Genomic DNA, 18,539 nt, shown 5'->3' with positions numbered 1-18,539 from the left:
CTACCACCATTATTATTAACTGTGCTATTCACTGATCTCAATTTATCACAACTCAATGGGATCACTGAGGGTATAGGAATTTCAAATTCTGAAGTAACTCTTTTGACTTGAGATACTTTATCCCCAACCCCTGGCAAGTCAACACTCTCTCCCAGTGAACCAAAACAGCTTCAAAATCTTAGTCCTAGCTGATACTCCAAAGGCAAAAGAAAATGTCCTGGGACTTGAGGTCCTCAACCAAAGTGATGGCTTCAACCAACAGCAAAGCCAATTCCTCAGCCACTCTCAGAAGAGAAAAGTGGCTTCTGACCCAACATCACCATTCAAGGAGATAGTTTCTTCACCTTTGTATGATGGGAGAATCAAGGGGCTGCCGTTATCCTCCCGAAAAGCTGCTGCCCCCGAATTCTCACACTGCACACAGCCATTGCCTGCAGATAACTGATCAGTGGGTCAAAGCTTTTTAAGTGGATTTAACCACAGCTGAACTGCTGGCAAGCAGATGGGACCCACATGACTGACACAGCCATCAATTTGTGTCACTGGGGCTTTTGCAAGGAAGAGGCAGGTTGAGAGGAGGAACCAAACTCTCTCCTTCCCCTTTCAGTCTCCTCCTTCTGCTGGATATCTGGCCTTTGTCAGGGGACTTGGGGCCCAATGCCTGGCCTCTTCCAAATAAGCCAGGTCTGCACTTTGCCACATCCCTCTCATTTGTAAGCACCAGGAGAAACTACTCTGCGGATTACAATTTCAAATGCAAACAGCGGCCACAATGCAAACATTTGCTCTGGGGTTCCTAGCAAGGCTGACTTTATAAAGAGTGAAGTCGGTGAGCATAAGACTGGGGTCTCCCATCTAGTCCCCAGGTAATAGCTTTTGTTCCCAGGGTACAATTAAGTCACTGTTCACTTTTTTGTGTGTGGACCGAATACACAATGCCTTTCATTCTCAGGGACTAAAGAAAACAGGGGTTGGCATGAGGTGTCCACATTTTCCTTAATGAAATGAACAGCCCAACCCGAAATTCAAGTGCTAAACTTTCAACAGCAAACAAAAGGCTCGTGTTCCAGTCCGGTTCACTGAAACCAAGTGACTTTTATATCAGCCTCGAACCTTGGGAGCATTTACTTACTTATTCTTCTCTTATCAGCACGTTTAGGGGGCAGTTCCACATGTAAGCGAGGAAAACAAATACAGCAAATGACACTTAGGATGAAAAAAAAATTGCTGAGACTCATATCCAACATGCTATGTGTTCCTGAATGCTTTCTCTGCCTCTCCTGTCCCCCAAGTCTGGGGAATCAGGTATTTCAGACATTTCAACAGAAAATTCAGTCTTTGGAATAAAATCTCCTCTGGTGGCTGCTGTGAACGATGACTCTCTTCCTTCGAGAAAATCCTGAGAAGCGGATGTGCTCAGTGGGCTTTCCACTCCCTGAAAAAAGTTCTCTGCTTGTAGGTGCCCCATGAATTCTAGCTCTGCACATAAAACCTGTATTATTTACGCCATGTGCAATTGACTATTCGTTTGCATAACAAAATAAGAAGAAGAATGGAAAAGAGCACGGCCCAAGTGGAGAGTAGTATCCTTGAAGTTAAAGCAAAGTGTTTGATGATATATAAATAGATTTGATTTCATCAAAGCCATTTTGAGATGTAATAAAATTAGTCCCAAACCTAAGTTTTCTACCCCTTACTGATCAACTCAGTAGTAGTATCTCTCAGTGTGAATAATTAGACAAGGTTGGGATCAGAAGGGAACTTTCTAGTAGACAGAGAGGCCTGAACAGTCAGAATGAAGGGTGACTCCTGTAGACACTGGAGGGAAGCAAGACCAGGAGTCCATATGGGCCCAGGTGATATCTGATCTGCAGGCTTTGTACCTTCTTTCTCCTGGACTGCAGCTTACTCTTAACACAAAAGAACAACAAAAATAATATTAGCAAGTTATTCAGTTATGCAAAGACCAACACTAAAATGTGCAATGCAAACTTCAAGATAAGGAGTGTTAAGAATCACATGCAGGAAAAACAAACTGCTTTTGTTTCAGAAGCTTTTCCAACACACTAAGACCCAGAAACACGAATATTATAGTGCCAGAAATAAAATCATGATGTTCAGAGTTCTCAAAGGTGGGTTTTATGGTGATTTCTTGAATCAAAAGAGAATAAGTAAAACTATGTTGACATTATTGGGCAGAAGTGTTTTCTGGAATCTGAAAAAGAAGCAAGAGGACAGACAACTCTCAGCCTTGCATTTACAGTGATTTGGCACCATTTCTACAAATAACACAAGATCAATGGGCTGGAAGACCTCCAGAACAGGGATCCCCAACCTCCATCCATGGACTGGCACCTCCTGCCAGATCAGTGGTGGCATTAGATTAGAAATAAAGGGCACAATATATGCAATGCACTTGAACCATCCCAAAACCTTCCCCCCAGCTCCACTTCTACTCCATGGAAAAACTGTCTTCCACGAAATCAGTCCCTGGTGCCAAAAAGGCTGGGAACTGCTGCTGTAGCAGAGAAAGTCTGAGTTTAACCAGAAACCTGGCCCAATCCAGTCCTTGCTGCCCCATCCAACATCACCCCCTTCCCCCAGCAGTAAAGAGCTGGGCAGTCACAGCCTTTGTGCCTTAACTGACATGTTTCAGGAAATCTATTTTCACCTCAAGTGCGTGCCAAAGGTGGGACCATAAAGTGTTTCTATTTATTAGAAATACTTGTAAATGGCATGTTTGTGTGTGTACTTGAGTGACCATATGGTAGGGAGTGGTTTACAAAGGGCTGAAAAACTTTATTAAAAATCTAAGCCAAGATCATCTGCGGGTCTTTAAAAATAGAGTCCAATGCCTCCGTGAGGTTCTTAGTCATTGGACAGGGCAAGGCATAACTGCCCATGTTAACAGGCCCCCTGGGTGCTTTGATGCTGTGAAGTCTGAAACTCCCAGACTTGTAATCGTTCTCAACCAGAGTTACAGGGAGCTGTTGAGAATGCAGGTGCCTAGACCACACGTGGACCACAAAATCCTAATCTCAGAGGCTGGGCCCTGATGGCAGCGGATTCTAAAGTTCCCAGGAAATTCCCTGGAACCACTGAGACTCCTGCGGGCTGGTGTTACTTTGCGAAATAAGGATGGCCTAAGGCATTACTGCATCAAGACAGTGCCCCCCACCCAACCACCGTATTTTTAAAATCACTCCTGCTAGGATGACACTTCCTTTCAGGAGCAGACTCTGTTCCTCTAAACTCCTTTCCCAGTATGAAGCCTGCTCATTACCTCAGCCCAGAAGTACACCAAGTCCTCTGCTGTGGCAAGATCCTCCTTCAAACACAGGGGGTAGATGATGAACAACTGCAATTTTAAAATAGATCTGCTTTGCAACCACCCCAAATTATAAACTACAGCTCACATAGTCCTTTTTCCTCCTTTACAAGGATTTTTAGAAAACGGTTTTTTAATGACTTCTGTGCCCTCCCCAGGGTGAGTTTAGAGAGCCTCCTCTTCTGCATCATGGTGCACAGCCACCTTCAGAGTTTAGACCCCTGTGTAGACAGAACGGGGGTGGGGAGGGGAGGGTGGAGGGTATATGGTTATAAACTGCAAGGCAACGCTATGCATACCGCATCTCATTTTCAAACTCTCTTTAGCCAAGATTTGTTGAAGCTGAGGGATTGAAAGCAGGCTCAGGAAGGTGGTGCCATGGATGAAAAAACATGTCCCCCACTGACTGCATTAATTAGAAACTAAATTGTTTCACCAAATTCTTTTAAAATGCAAGTACCCTCAAAAGCAGCTAAGCATCATTCACTGGGGAATATTACTGTAATCTGATGATCAAACTGGAGGGCTGTGGGATGATTTTTGTTTGAGCCACACAGTGTTTAGAGAAGAAATGAGTCCACTGTCAATATTTTAAACTAACTCTTGGCACTGCCTAGACTTGGAAGGGGTGGCAGTGCTGGCCCACATTCCCACCTACGACCACCACACAGCGAATGACGGCTGGCCACCTGTGAGGACTCCGCGCCCTCTGGCAGGACACAGGCCTCACTGCTCCCCACTGCCTTGTGCCTGGCCAGCCTCACTCACTGCTGCTAGCTGCACAGCCCCTGCCAACACCTGAGTTTGCAAACTCTTCTTCCCTCTAAATCAACAGAACCAGTGATAAGATCTGCATTCACATTTTTCGTCTCCTACTGCTGAGCCATGGGTCTCAGATGGTCACAACTTCCTCGTTGGATGAAGCCAGAGTTTCTTTAATATTACTATTCCGATTAAGTAGTGACAGCTTCTTGGGGAGCCTATATGAGTATGAAAAGGAGCTGAATGTGACTGTGAAAGTATTTGGAAACTAAAGCCATAGACGCCTGTAAATGACAGTTGTCCAATCAGCTCAAGATGGCCACTTGGAACAGTTGCGTTATGCTTGGGTGGGAACACCATGGAGGGCAGTCTGGGGTGGGGGTGGGGAGTAAGGGGGCTGGGCTCATGGGTTAATGACAAGGCAACCTGGGGAATTCAGGCAATAGCCTGCTGAGAGGCACAGAGACCTCAACCCTGCATCTGGAAGAGCACAGATCTGATCAGGCTTCCATGGCAGCAAGGTGATCAGTGCAAACCAAGTCAGGGGCTGAGACTAGTTTAAGAAGTTGCAAGATGCATTCTTAAACGGGAACCTCCTAATTCCCCTATTACTTCGGGTTCTGATCCGGCATTTCCAGTTGAGACCAGGGTCTCGTGGTCCACACCTGGTCTTTCTCTAACAGGAAGAAATACAGGTGGAAGAAAGACAAAGAGAAGCTGAGAAGACAGTCACTTATTTCTACCCCATCCCCCTACAGACCTTATCTTTCCCTTTATTATCAGTTTAGTAGGTTATTTGCATTTTGGCAGGATTTCCTTTTCCCAGGGCCTGTCAACTGAGTCTGGAGGAGACGGCAGATGGCCTGCTGCACAGCTAATTTGAGTACATATTCAAGACAATAAACAGCTACAGATTGACTTGGCACCAGCCACCAGGGAGGGGACGCCAAGTATTTCTCATGTCTGCCATGTCCCCTGGACTTTGCCTTCACTTGCTTTGCCAATAGAAAAAGTATATTTTAATCTTCTAATAATTAGTTTGGGAGGAACTCTATATTTCATAAGTAGTCCAATTATATCTTCAGATGAACTATGAGCACAAATCTTTGCACTGGTAAACATTATCAACCAGAGTTCTTGCTATTTTGCTTTCCAACCAGTCATCAAAATGTACAGATATCTTTCCAAAGGTATACATTGTACATTTCCGAAGTAAATCTCTTTCCATATTGACCACAGGATCTGTCCCAGGTAGGAATCAAACAACCTGCAGAAAGCCTCTGTGTGCAGTAACCACACTCTTCTGTTCCAGCAGCACAGTCATCTTTTCAAACAAGGAAATAAGGTCAGCCTGTTAGCACCGGCTCCCCAGTGTTCACTGCTTTCCTTTCATCCTTCTAAGAGGTCGATTAACGCATCTCTCCCATCCTCGTTCTTCTTCAGAACATCAGTCTACAAGATTTCTTTTGTTTTGCTTCTGTATTTAGTATCTATCAGAATCTAGGCTAGTTCTCTAGTCAACAGTTCTGATATAATTGATTCTCCTCACCTTATTTTTGGTAGATCCTTTCAAAATCTGAGCTTATTTAAAACACTCCTTTTCTAATCAATATTTATCTCCTTCTACCATTTCCCTTCAACTGGAACACCCTTAAAATGATCACATTCACTTTATTAGTCATATTCTGTACGCTATGGCTATCAGCACTACTAATCAAGACTCATCCCTATTAAGTGTCCATCAACAGATGAATGAATAAAGATGTGGTGTGTGTACATATATAACGAAATACTACTCAGACATAAAAAAGGAAATTTTGCCATTTGCAACAACATGGATGGACTTGGACGGTATTATGCTAAGTGAAGTAAGTCAGACAGAGAAAAGCAAATATTGTGTGATAGCACTTATATGTGGAATCTAAAAAATAAAACAGACTAGTGAATCTAACCAAAAAAAGAAACAGACTCACAGATACAGAGAACAAACTAGTGGTTGCCAGTGGAGCGAGGGAAGCAGGGAGGGGCAATATAGGGATAGGAGATTAAGACATACAAACTATTATGTAGAAAATAAGCTACAAGGATATATTATATAACACAAACAATAGAGCCAACATTCTATAACAACTATAAATGGGGTATAACCTTTAAAAACTGTGAGTCACTATACTGTACACCTGTAACTTATATAATACTGCACATCAACTATACACTTTAATTAAAAAAAAAAGACTTTCATAATTTTCTTCTTCATGAACCACTGAGGACTTTTGTTACTAATGGTCATTCTTGGGCATCTGGCTTATCTTATGGCCTTGCTACTCAAAATGTAGATTGTGGGAGCTTGTCAGAAATGCGGACTCTTGGGCCCCTCTTCAGACCCAATGAATCAGAAGCTGCATTTTAACAGGATCGCAGTTGATTCCCGTGCGAGGCACTGCAGTATGGCATGCAGTTATATCCAGGACTCGGCAGCCATGCCTCATGGTCAGTGCGGTGTTCACCCTCACAAAAGAGTTATTCTCCACGCTTGGTCTCCCGGGGGACCGCCACGTCCATTGTGTGCCAGGATCTGAGGAGAGGCCCCAGAGTCAGTGAAGGAGAGGACAGCCTTTTTCCCTAGGAACTCAGCATTTAATAGGAGACGCTAACATGTAAATTGGAGAAGGCGATGGCACCCCACTCTAGTACTCTTGCCTGAAAAATCCCATGGGCGGAGGAGCCTGGTGGGTTGCAGTCCATGGGATCGATACAAGTTGGACACAACTAAGCGACTTCACTTTCACTTTTCACTTTCATGCATTGGAGAAGGAAATGGCAACCCACTCCCGTGTTCTTGCCTGGAGAATCCCAGGGACGGGGGAGCCTGGTGGGCTGTCATCTTTGGGGTCGCACAGAGTCAGACACGACTGAAGCGACTTAGCAGCAGCAGCTGCAACATGTAAATCCCAGGTAGCTCAAATGGTAAATAATCTGCCTGCAATGCTGGAGACCTGGGTTCCATCCCTGGGTCAGGAAGATCCCCTAGAGAAGGAAATGGCAACCCACTCCAGTATCCTTGCCTGGAGAATTCCATGGACAGAGGAGCCTGGCAGGCTCCAGTCCTCAGGGTCACAAAGAGTCGGACACGACTGAACGACGACTACTTCCACTTTCAATCTGTAAGCAAAGAACCACAGGGCAACAGAGAAAGTACCACTTACAGACATGAGTATCAAGGGCTCCAGGAGAACGCAGAGAGGCACCTGCATCTTGAAGATAGGACATGAAGTTCTGAGAAGGAAAGGGGCAGACAGCCATTCCAGACTACGGGGAAAATATACCCAAGAAGAAGCCAAAAATCACATCATGTTGGAGAACAGCAAGAGGGCAGGTCTAGCTGTCACAGAGGGTAAGTGAAGGGAGTGGGCCATGGCCAACCAAGAGGCACAGAAACCACCGCCAACTTCGAAGTTCAAATAACAGTCATTGACTTGCTCACAGTCTGATGTTTGCAATATGGGCAGGCTGTCCGCTCCTCACGGTTTTGTCCTGGCTCAGTCACATGTTTGAGATCCACTGGGGCTGGCGGGCGTTGATGGCCTAACTCACATTATCTGGTGGCACATGCTGACTGTCACCTGGGCGTCTCGCTCCACGTGCCTCTCACCTTCCAGGAGCCTACCCAGAGCATCGTTACATGAGGACAAAGCAGCTGAGAGAGCACGGCCTAGCCTCAGAGGTCACCACATCCCTTCTATAGGACTCTGCTGGGCCAGGTCAAGTCACAAGGCCAGCCCTGATTCAAAGAGAGGGGAAGAACAGAAATGCCAAACTGCTAAGGTGGGCGGCTCCCCTTGCGGAGGTTCCTGAGGGAACATGAATATTACCACCTACCCCAGAGAGGAAAGAGATATCATCAGACCATGCATGTATACCTTCTCTGTGGGCCCCTTAAATTCAAAAGCATTCAAGAAGCTTAAAATCCTGCTTACTTTTGTAACCCCAACTGTAACTCGCATAGTTCTTTCTGGTGAGTACTTAATAAATTCATGTGGATTAATTAAATTGTCACAAATGCACACAATTAGGAATTGGAGTTTATGGGCAGAGAATGCCCAAGGGTCCAGTTAATAAAGAATAAAAAGTCTTTTTTGCTTACAAAACACGTCAAGACAACAGAATAAGAACATGACTGTTACACAAAGAGTATGTGCCCTGGAATTCACCAGGTACAAATCTCCAGACAGATTACTGCTCTCCTTCCATTTTCCAGCCTTCACTCCAAATCCCATCGTTTGTCATGATGGAGGTAAAAAAGTTTGAGAGGTCAGGACCTGCTTTAGGTTCCACAAAAAAGCAGAGCAAGTCATCATGTCTGGGCAGAATCCTCTTTAAATCACTCTTTAAGCTTAATATACAGCAAATTGTCTTTGCTCGGCAGTAGCAGCAGACTGCTGTTTCAATCTGTCTTCCTAATTTGGGCAACTGACAAGCTATCATTTTATGAGTTAGACTTGGCAAGATTTATTTCCTTCTAGACATTGTGCCTGAGATTAAGTAAATGGAATGGTAAGGTTATATGGGAGTCTCAAATTCCTTTAGGTATAAATAATGCAGGGACTTGGATTAGCAAATGACCCAGTTCTTGACCCCTTTTCTGTAAAAATATAACTCTATTAAAATAACTACTGTGGCAGTGCTATTCGTCACATATTTCAGCTACCTTTCTGGTCAGCACAAGGTAGGAAGGCACCCCCATACTCTTCAAGTTAGGCTTGGCCATGTGACTTCCTCTGGCTGATGAAACGTGAGCCAAAGTACTTGCCTTGGATGAAAGTTTCAAGAGCCAGTACTCGATTTGCCACATCCTCTTCCCTCACCCAAAGTGACTGCCATTTTTCAGATGGTAGAGCTTAGTACCAGAAACAGGACATGTGAGACAGAGCCCTCAACTCACTCATACTGGCCGTTGGCATTGTTTGGTACAGTGGCATGCCTTTGCCCATCTTAACATAACTAGATGAACACATGATTACCTTAAATTGCTACACGGAAGAAAGTAAATAGCCCATCTAAGCAAGATGGCTCCCGATTTTAGGGCAGTATAAGTGCACTAATTACTCTGCCCCTCACTTCCCTCTGCCTGAATGTTCCTACTTCTCTCTTCTTGCTTGCCTTGAATTTAGGAAATTCCTTTATATCCTTTGCAGGGAATGCACAGAAGTGACTGGGTTAAGGGAGAGAGATTGGGGCATATCAAGCTCCTCTCTGGCACAGGATCTTGGCCTTGATCCCTTGGATAGCACCTCCAAGTCTGGATCATGGGGTCAGAGGGTCTTTGTGTTGCCTATCAGGGCGCTCACAATCCTGACCCTGAGGGCAAAGAGTGAGTCACTTGCCTAGGGTAAGTAGCAAACTCAGGTCTAAAGCCCAGCTGTTTTCCAAGGCTCATGGCTGGCTTATAGACTATTCCCTGACACTAGTACACACACCACAAGGAAACCAATTTCTTTTTTTTTTTTTAACCCAATTTCTGCCTGCCATCTCCTTCCCCTAGAATCTGACTTGACTTTTCTGCCTCTGGTCTAAGGGTTTCCAGGTCTGAGATTCCTCTGCTTCCCCAAGAGGTTTCTTTCCTCTGGTCCGACAGCTACATCTCCTTAAAGGCCACCCCTGGATGCCCAAAGCTGATCACTTCTAGCTGATCACAGCTCCTCAGCAAGGAAAGCCCACCAGGACTTTCCAGCCCAGCACCTAACAGTCCTGCTCCTACGTCACCACTTTGAGGAGCCAGGACTTAAGACAGTGCCCACACTCTCTGCCCTCTTCCCTCACAGACCCCAGTGAAGCACAGAGGAAGATTAAATTATCTGTCTGCTCAAACCATGAGGGTATCTGGGAAATTGCAGTCTGCAAACCAGCCTCAGTAACTCTCCCCCATCCTTTCTAACAAAGACCTAATCACTATGAATGAGTGTCTTTATTAAGCTTCAGTTTGATGAACTATCATCTGAAAAAGACTTCTTTAAGGGGACAATCCTTTTTCCCTTTCACATTTTAAAACCCATTTAAATAGAAGAATTTTTAAAAAGACCCATGCAGAGGAGACCTCACAGGCAGCTGCTTTATCCCACACTTCTCCATGACAAGACACACAAAGAAGAGGACACCAGACAGTGACACAACACACTCTTTTCCTCTCTTTTTGGAAGAATTCAGTGCCCTCAACCACAAAGGGAAGCTGGCATGCTTTAGCAGCCAAAAAAAAAAAAAAAAAAAGCAGTTGAATGCCTCTAGTATGAAGCACAGGCCATTTGAAAGGAGTCTGTGCCCCAGTTCTTGATGCCATATCCCGAACCCCAAGAGGGTAGATGCCAAAGACCCCCAGCTGAGCTGCTGGCTGTCTACCTTATGTCCACCCTCTTCCATCTTCCGACCAGAATCAAATTTTATTCATGGCAGCAAATGTGCCTTGTCTCCCATGCTCTAGGGGAGGGGCCAGGGTGCCTTTTGATACAGTCTAGTTGATAAGTGGACAGTCTCAGGTGGAACTTCCAGGACACCTTATGCTTCCCTTCCTCTTGCCTGAACCACAGGCATGGTGGATGGAGCTTTGGTGGCCAACATGGAGCCTCTCAATGACAGTGACCCCTAAGGATGGCAGGGGAGAAACCCATGTGGAGTCTGTGTCTTTGATGGCACTGAGGGGCCACCATGCCACACTCAGCCACTTACCTCCCCACTTTCATGGGAGAGAAAAATTAACCCTTTAACATGTCAGGATTACTGTGCTCGACGTACACAAACATTACCCCCAAAGCAACGCCTATCCAACCTACCATCTGAACGGGGTCATTCTCTAGGCCTGGAAAATTTCTTTTTCCATGGAAAGTCAACAACCTAGAGGAATTAAAATCACTGGGAGGCTTCATTAGACTAAAATCCACTTTGGGCAGACACATTTGGTACATTTTGGAGTGATGAGCGGAACAGAATAAAGACTTAACATGTGTTGCTCTTAAAATATGAAATAAGCACAAACTACTCTTCATCTGTGACCACTGCCATGAAATTAAAAGACACTTGTTCCTTGGAAGAAAAGCTATGACCAAACTAGCCAGCATATTAAAAAGCAGAGACATTACTTTGCCAACAAAGGTACATCTAGTCAAAGCTACGGTTTTTCTAGTAGTCACGTATGAGTTGGACTATAAAGAAAGCTGAGTGCCGAAGAATTGATGCTGTTGAACTGTGGTGTTGGAGAAGACTCTTGAGAGTCCCTTGGACTGCAAGGAGATCAAACCAGTCAATCCTAAAGGAAATCAGTCCTGAATATTCATTGGAAGGACTGATGTTGAAGCTGAAACTCCAGTACTTTGGCCACCGGATGTGAAGAACTGACTCATTAGAAAAGACCCTGATGCTGGGAAAGATTGAGGGCAGGAGGAGAAGGGGATGACAGAGGACGAGATGGTTGGATAGCATCACCAACACGGTGGACATGAATTTGAGCAAGCTCCGGGAGCTGGTGATGGACAGGGAAGCCTGGCGTGCTGTAGCCCATGGGGTTGCAAATAGTCGGACACAACTGAGCAACTGAACTGAACTCCTCATCTAATACAATAACTGTCTGGATATATTAATTATATATTACTGATATACCTGGGGAAAAGGAAGAAAAGATAAGATAGAAGGGCATCCAAACATCCATCAGTGGATGAATGGATAAAGGCAAACATACCTACAATGGAATACTATTTAATCTTTAAAAACAGAACCTTTAGGCCAGCACAATGGACAGCACAGAACATTTCCACAATCACAGAAAGGCCTATCACACAGCACTGGTATAGATGCTACACTATATACTACATGACACAGCGATGGAAAGAAGGCTTCCTGGGGCACTGGGATCTACATGTGATACATTCAGTTCAGTTCAGTCACTCAGTCGTGTCCAACTCTTTGTGACCGTGCAGCATGCCAGGCCTTCCTGTCTATCACCAACTCCCAGAGTTTACCCAAACTCATGTCCATTGAGTCAGTGATACCATCCAACCATCTCATTCTCTGTTGTCCCCTTCTCCTCCTGCCCTCAATCTTTCCCAGCATCAGGGTCTTTTCTAATGAGTCAGTTCTTCACATCTGGTGGCCAAAGTATTAAGAGTTTCAGCTTCAACATCAGTCCTTCCAATGAACACCCAGGACTGATTTCCTTTAGGATTGACTGGTTTGATCTCCTTGCAGTCCAAGGGACTCTCAAGAGTCTTCTCCAACACCACAGTTCAAAAGCATCAATTCTTTGGCACTCAGCTTTCTTTATAGTCCAACTCTCACATCCATACATGACAACTGGAAAAATGTGATACATAAATTATACTATTAGCACATAACTTATAGGGCTGTTCAGTGGGGAAAATAGGATCATACTTGTCAGGCACACAGTAAGGGCTCAGGTAAGACCAGCTATTATTTTGTGGGGAGGGTGCATCTGGAATACGAATGCGCACAAACACATATACGTTGGGGACTCCTTGCAGAGAGGGAGCATGAATCCATCCTCTGTACACCCTTCTTACCCCGAAAGAGTGCATAAGATTCTGATTAAACAACTGAAATGGACAGCCCTTCCCAGATGGCCCACGAGGCACCAGGCATGGGGGCCAGGCTCAAGGAGGTCTGGTCTCCCTTCTCCCACCTACTTATCAGGAGTCCACCCATAGAGACTGTAGGGAGAAGGACCACATGCGGAGCCCACATGGGTGGGTGCAGCCTAGAGCAGGTTGTCAACGAGTCAAGTGAGGGATCCACAGATGAAAACTTGCTGCCTATGTCAATAGGAACCCCTTTGATCACAGCCCTTCTCTTCAATGACTCTGCAGTGATAGATGTCAGACACCCAGGGACCAGCCAGTACTGGGAATTGTTCATGTCCCTCAAGAGGGGCACTGATATTCACTGACTGCTTTGCACCTTGCATATCTAATGTACTGCTACTGTGTATATGTTTACATGTATGGACATATACATATGCTATATTTGTGTATGCTGCTGCTGCTGCTGCTAAGTTGCTTCAGTCATGTCCGACTCTCTGCGACCCCATAGATGGCAGCCCACCAGGCTCCCCCGTCCCTGGGATTCTCCAGGCAAGAACACTGGAGTGGGTTGCCATTTCCTTCTCCAATGCATGAAAGTGAAAAGGGAAAGTGAAGTCGCTTAGTCATGCCTGACTCTTAGCGACCCCATGGACTGCAGCCTACCAGGCTCCTTCGTCCATGGGATTTTCCAGGCAACAGTACTGGAGTGGAGTGCCATTGCTGTCTCTGATATTTGTGTATATGGAGCACATAATCAAGGGATTCCAGGATCCTTTACTCATTTAAGATTTTTTTTCATAAATAAAATATATCTCAATTTTAAACTTGCCTTATTTATTTTTTCCCATTTGTCTATGTGGGTTTATCCTCAGGTTTTGTAATACACACCACTGGGTTGTTATCATGAAAGGCTTCAATCCACTTTGTTTAGCATCCTCCCGGGACGCCTCAAGGAGAGTATGGACAGGCAACACACCTGTGTGTAGATAAGACATCAGCTGGGGAGATTTTGTGACCATGATATGAAACCAGACAGACTGCCTGCCCCTTGCACTTGACTTCCAAGGGGCTGGTCAGACGATTGGACGTGTGACGAACTCACTACCAGCTACCACACTGGGCTCTCACTCAAGATCCTGATCACTGAAGTTAAAATTAAAGACTGATCACAGTTTGGTAAGTGAAAGAAGGAAAGCACTGACTTTTCAAAGAGACACACTTGGCTAAAGTACTAGGTATTTTTAAAAGCCCAATACATTTTTAATAGATAACTTCTCAATGAGTAATGGTTTAAGTAATAAGAGGAGGATCCTGTAGGAGAAAGGAAAAAAAATTCTATCAACTAAAACTGTTGGGCAATAAGAGTAATGAACAGGGGAATTCCCTGGTGGTCCAGTGGTTAGGACTCAGTGCTTTCACCACTGAGGGCCTGGGATTGATCCTTGGGTGGGGAACTAACATTCTGAAAGCTGCATAGCATGGCCAAAAAAAAAAAAAAAAGCAATGAACATTTGATGTTATTTTAACTTTATAATTTCTTAATCTGTATGGCTTTAGAGCTCACAAAGGAGGACTTTTTGAATCAAAGAAAGAAAACTGTAATTTTCTTCTTGAATGCCATGCATTCAGAAGCACAAGGAAGGGGCCCGATGTAGTGAACAGAGGTCAGGACGAAAGCAAAAGTGATTTCCCTGAGGCCTAGCCATGAAGGAAAAGGCAGATTCCAGGCTTCCAGACTCTTCTCAGGAGTCCCACACATTCCTCAAAGGGCTGCTTGGTACATATGGGGCTGCCAGGGAACATGCCCTGAACAAATGACTAGAAACCAAAGAGGATTAGAAAACCACGGCCTCACAAAGCTAAACACCAACCTCGGAGAAGCCACACTCCCGAAGGAGATGTCAGCCCTTCCTTCCTGCAAAGTGGCCTCGGGGAGGACAAGGTAGAGGCCAGGCCTCCACCTTCCTCTTTCCTTGACTCCTTAAAGGATGTGAGCAGCTGTGGACCAGACGGGAAGAGGCCCTCCATCCACCTCCACCACCAGGTCCGAGGCGCTCTGCCCGCCCTGCCTCCACCTCTAGGCTGCCCCCTTGCAAACAGCAGCTGAGAAAGCCCAGCCCCAGCCCCAGGCCCTACCCTTGTGACCGCACCCCATTTCAGCCTGGCAGGGGCGAGTCATTTCCATTCTTAGGCTTTCCTGAGAGCAAAGAGAGGGAAAAGCAATTTTTCTCCCTCTTCACATAAAAACATGGGGAGGAAGTCCTCCTTCTAAGATGCTGGACACACATAGGTCTGAGCTGGAATCCTCACAGCATGTTTGAAATACGTGTGTGTATGTCTGTGTGTGTATGTGTATGAGCTAGTCGCTCAATTTGTGTGAGAGAGAGTCACTCAGTCGTGTCCAACTCTTTGTGACCCCATGGACTGTAGCCCACCCGGCCCCTCTGTCCATGGAATTCTCTACTGGAGTGGGTTGCCATGCCCTTCTCCAGGGGATCTTCTCAACCAAGGGATCGAATCCCGGTCTCTTGCATTGCAGGCAGATTCTTTACCATCTGAGCTACCAGGGAAGCCCTGGTAGGGATTTACCTCAGGGACTATTGTGAGGATTAATTGAGATAATACATGAAGAAGCACTTAGCACAGTGCCTGACCCACACAGCCGTTTAGCCATACAAGTTACTGTTAATGAAAGGTCCACCCCAAATTGCCTTCTCCTGTTTCTGGGTCCGGCTTCATCTATGAGTCCCAGTGACCAAAACTAGAACACAAATAGACAGTTTCTCCCCTGCTCCTCAGCAGTAATTATGATGGTTACATTTGCATTTGCTTCTTCATTCATAATACCTAATTTTCTCAATTGTCTTTTAAAGAATAAAACAGTTATCCTCCACAATGGCAGCGTGTGACTACTTCACTCCTTTAAAGAATCATTTTCCTGTGCACTATTTAATCATATTGATATGGAACTCACCTGCCTTGTAGTAAGTTGGTAATTTTTTAACAGTGTGCTCTTGTGTGATTGCATATTTGTGCCTAACAGTAAATTTTAAGGTGCTCTCAGTGGTTAGTGTTTAAAATTGGGGATTTAAATTTTTGCTTTTGATTTTGTTGCGTGTTTTCTACTCTGTAAGGATCAGTCCCAGCTTCTCCTTGACCCATCAACAGGAGAGAGAGGCCAAAAGGAAGTGCAGATACACTGCTTTAGAAGGTTGAGACCAGGCTTAGCTCTGACGTAAGTGCTTCCTGGTTTAACGCCTGCTGAAGACTGTGCTATATTAGGGAAGTGCTCTAATGGGACAGCCAGTTCAGGAACTGGATCTTCTCAGAGCAATGAGATTCAGAAATAAGGAACTTACTTTGCTGAGAAAAAGGGATATTATATAAACCCCCATGTCCTTAAAAGTCATACCAGTGAGGCTTCCCTGATCACACAGCTCTCCTGCGTCTGCTTTGCTACCGGCTCTGAGAGGCCGGTCCATAGTTCCTCCTCTGTTCCAGCAAGTCACTTGGCTCCCTGAGCACCTAAAGAGCCATCATTACAACCTCGCTCTGGGCTGTGTCAGGGAATTTGTCACCAGCTAGGCTCCTCTGCAGATGATGACTGCAGCCATGAAATTAAAAGACCCTTGCTCCTTGGAAGAAAAGTTATGACCAACCTAGACAGCATGTTAAAAAGCAGAGACATTACTTTGCCAACAAAGGTCCATCTAGTCAAAGCTATGGTTTTTCTAGTAGTCATGTATGGATGTGAGACTTGGACCATAAAGAAGGCTGAGCACCAAAGAATTGACGCTTTTGAACTGTGGTGTTGGAGAAGACTCTTGAGAGTCCAATGGACTGCAAGGCGATCCAACCAGTCCATCCTAAAGGAAATCAATCCTGAATATTCATTGGAAGAACTGATGCTGAAGCTTAAACTCCAATACTTTGGCCACCTGATGTGAAGAACTGACTCATTTGAAAAAATCCTGATGCTGGGAAAGATTGAAGGCGGGAGGAGAAGGGGATGACAGAGGATGAGATGGTTGGATGGCATCACTGACTCAATGGACATGAGTTTGAATAAACTCCGGGAGTTGGTGATAGACAGGGAGGCCTGGTGTGCTGCAGTCCATGGGGTCGCAAAGAGTCGGACTTTACTGAGTGACTGAACTGAACTGAACTGAGGCTTCTGTTTAAAGACCACCTGGAGAACCAGCTAAAGCTGAGATCGGAAAACCCCTGCCCCAGGTGTTCATGTCAGGTGGCGCAGGAAGCCAGGGCTGGACCAGCCACCACTGTCCCTCCAAGTAGTCAGCGGGCCCTGAATAGTCAATGCGCTTTGCTCCCTTGGTCCAGGTTGCCTTAGAGATTAGCAGTCTCTCTAGACACCCCCACTACAGGACCAGTGGAGGGAGCTACGTGAGCACCTCTAAGTCAAGGTGGTGAGGAAGGGGGCTTTGTGTACAGAGTAGGTAGGTTGGACCCCCATGGCCCTGCTGGGTCAGAGGGAATGTTCTGGCTTAGTCACTGTTATGTCTGGAAGGAAAGGATTTCTTTTCTTTCAACTGAATTTCCTAGATGAAGTAAAGATGACTTTTTAACATGTTTTTCAGTATTATATTTTACTGCTTTGCTTCCTGTGTTTCACAATTATTTAATCATTAGTTAAATTATTGATGGCTATTGAGCTTAAAAATGCCTTGAGGCATTGAACAAGATGGGAATAATAATAATTTTTAAAATGGTAGTCAGCAACAAGAACCCTTAACAGCAACAGTATGACTGCACTTGAGAATACCCTCCTTTGACTCCCTTGCATTCATTGAAGAGATTACTGAGGGCAAAACCAACTGTAAAATTTTAATAAATCTGTAGCTCCTTATGAACTTCATTTAGAAGACAATTAAAATTCTATTTTTTAGCCTTGGGACAAGATTTCTGACCTGTAGGTTAATGTGTTTGAGTATTTCAGGGCATTTTTCTGAGAAAGGAGTATATACTCTCAACTATTCCCAAAGATGAAGAAGGCAATGGCACACTACTCCAGTACTCTTGCCTGGAAAATCCCATGGACAGAGGAGCCTGGTAGGCTGCAGACCATGGGGTCTCGAAGAGTCGGACACGACTGAGCGACTTCACTTTCACTTTTCCCTTTCATGCATTGGAGAAGGAAATGGCAACCCACTCCAGTGTTCTTGCCTGGAGAATCCCAGGGACGGGGGAGCCTGGTGGGCCACCGTCTATGGGGTCGCACAGAGTCGGACACGACTGAAGCGACTTAGCAGCAGCAGCAGCAGCAGCATTCCCAAAGAAGATTCCCAAAATATTAAGTTTAGAGTCTACTTAATTTACAGGAAAGTTAACCCATCCAGTTCCTTTTATTCCCTTGAACATGTTAAAACTTGGTGGAAGACACATTGCGGGGAGTTTTCCTATCTCCCTGTTCTGCCCACAAGTTACTCATCTCATCTTCTCTCTTATTCCTCCTCTCCTTGTCACCCTCATCTGGTGAATATTTAAAACTAAATGAATCAATATTGAGTACCATGTGCCGGACAAGGTGTTCAGAGTTGCGGATACAAGGTCATTCTGACAGGGCCCATGTTCCCAAGGAGCTTGGTGTCAGATGAAAGAAAAGAAGACACAAATAGTCTGATGTGCCTAAGGCAGAATGCTGGAACAGCCTCGCAAGTTGCTGTGAGAGATGTCAGTTTCCAATCCCCAATCCTAGCCTACATCAGAGACAAAAATCAAGGGAAAAGATACTCTAAGAACCTGATGACTGGGGTCTCGAGTGGTTTCTAGCTGAGTTGGCTGGCTGGAACTTAAGAATTAATGAAATAATAAGCAAAAACCAAAGAAGAAAAAAAAGATTTAATGAA

At 45.1% G+C, this 18,539-nt stretch overlaps 1 protein-coding gene across 5 annotated transcripts in view; it reads right to left on the bottom strand.

Annotated features, from left to right (window-relative positions):
- DAPK1 (death associated protein kinase 1) overlaps positions 1-18,539 on the bottom strand; it is a 211,556-nt gene that overhangs the window by 136,313 nt on the left and 56,704 nt on the right. The gene's annotated exons all lie outside the window — the stretch shown is intronic.

The sequence above is a fragment of the Bos indicus genome, chromosome 8, assembly GCF_029378745.1.
Source record: "Bos indicus isolate NIAB-ARS_2022 breed Sahiwal x Tharparkar chromosome 8, NIAB-ARS_B.indTharparkar_mat_pri_1.0, whole genome shotgun sequence".
Classification (NCBI taxonomy): Eukaryota; Metazoa; Chordata; class Mammalia; order Artiodactyla; family Bovidae; genus Bos; species Bos indicus.
This window is presented reverse-complemented; position numbering and strand designations above follow the sequence as displayed.